We start from the raw sequence: 492 nt of genomic DNA on the forward strand, positions 1-492 counted from the left end.
GTTGTGTCATCTGCATAATGCAGATTGTTGATAGATCTTCCACCAATCCTGACGCCACACTTCTCCTCATAGCACCCAGCCTCTCAGATAATCTGTTCTGCATACAGGTTGAAAAGGTATGGAGATAGAACACATCCCTGGCGCACACCTTTCAGGCTTTATTTCCCTCCACCCCCACCCTTCCAATATGTGGTCAGAAGGAATACTTTGATTAGCTTCAGGTAGTAGATAGTGAAGTACATTGGAGGTATGCCATGTCTCCTTCTAGATATGTTGTTGTTATGTGCTGTTGAGTCGCCTGTGACTCATAGTGATCCTATGCACAATAGCTCTGAAGCCTGCCCTATCTTGAGCCAATCTCACTGTCTCCAACACACCTACCCCCATTACTCCAGCTACTGAATCACTCCATCTCTTCTAGGGCTTTTCTCTCTTGTGCTGTCCATATACACTTAAAGGATGATACCCTTTTCCAAGGTCTGGTCTTTCATG

Source organism: Elephantulus edwardii, unplaced genomic scaffold (assembly GCF_000299155.1).
Source record: "Elephantulus edwardii isolate Elephantulus edwardi_28Jun2011 unplaced genomic scaffold, EleEdw1.0 scaffold00026, whole genome shotgun sequence".
In the NCBI taxonomy this organism is placed as follows: domain Eukaryota; kingdom Metazoa; phylum Chordata; class Mammalia; order Macroscelidea; family Macroscelididae; genus Elephantulus; species Elephantulus edwardii.